Source organism: Pterocles gutturalis, unplaced genomic scaffold (genome assembly GCF_000699245.1).
Source record: "Pterocles gutturalis isolate BGI_N339 unplaced genomic scaffold, ASM69924v1 scaffold29356, whole genome shotgun sequence".
In the NCBI taxonomy this organism is placed as follows: domain Eukaryota; kingdom Metazoa; phylum Chordata; class Aves; order Pterocliformes; family Pteroclidae; genus Pterocles; species Pterocles gutturalis.
In genome coordinates this window covers 8,859-9,547 of record NW_010101471.1, presented here as the reverse complement: position 1 = coordinate 9,547, position 689 = coordinate 8,859, and positions in this window count along the sequence as shown.

The following is a 689-nucleotide window of genomic DNA, read 5'->3' as shown; positions in this document are numbered from 1 at the left end:
TGCCGCTGCTGTCCGCTCCCTCAGGCCGCCCGAGACCGGCACAACCACCACCCCAACCGCTCCTCGGATTTGAATTTCAGCGCCTGGCGCGGCGGCGCATGCGCGAGGCGTGCGAGCGCGAAAGGGGCGTGACAAGACGCTCTGCGGTCACGTGACATTCGCCCGCCTCCTGGGCAGGCCCGACGGGAGGAGGGAGGTGCGCGCGTACGCATGACGTCCCGCCCCCCGCGTCGCTGCGGGAATTGATTGACAGGAGTTCTACCCAATCTGACAGCAGCGTGCCTTACGGGGTGCCTGCCCTGTGAGGGAGAGGACGGGCGGGGAGAAGGGCGCAAGAAGAGCGTTGTTTCTCCTGCTGAGCCCAGCAGGGCTCAGACTGTGTTTGTTTTAAAGGAAATTGTGTCCAGTCTGGGCCCCTCAGTTCAAGAGGGACAGGGAACTGCTGGAGTCCAGTGCAGAGCCACCAAGATGATGAAGGGAATGGAGCATCTCCCTGATGAGGAAAGGCTGAGGGAGCTGGGTCTCTTTAGCCTGGAAGAGAGGGAGACTGAGGGGTGACTTAATCAATGTTTATAAATACGTAAAGGGTGAGTGTCAGGAGGATGGAGCCAGGCTCTTCTCTGTGACATCCAGTGATAGGACAAGGGGCAATGGCTGCAAGCTGGAACAAAGGAGGGTCCACTTGAATA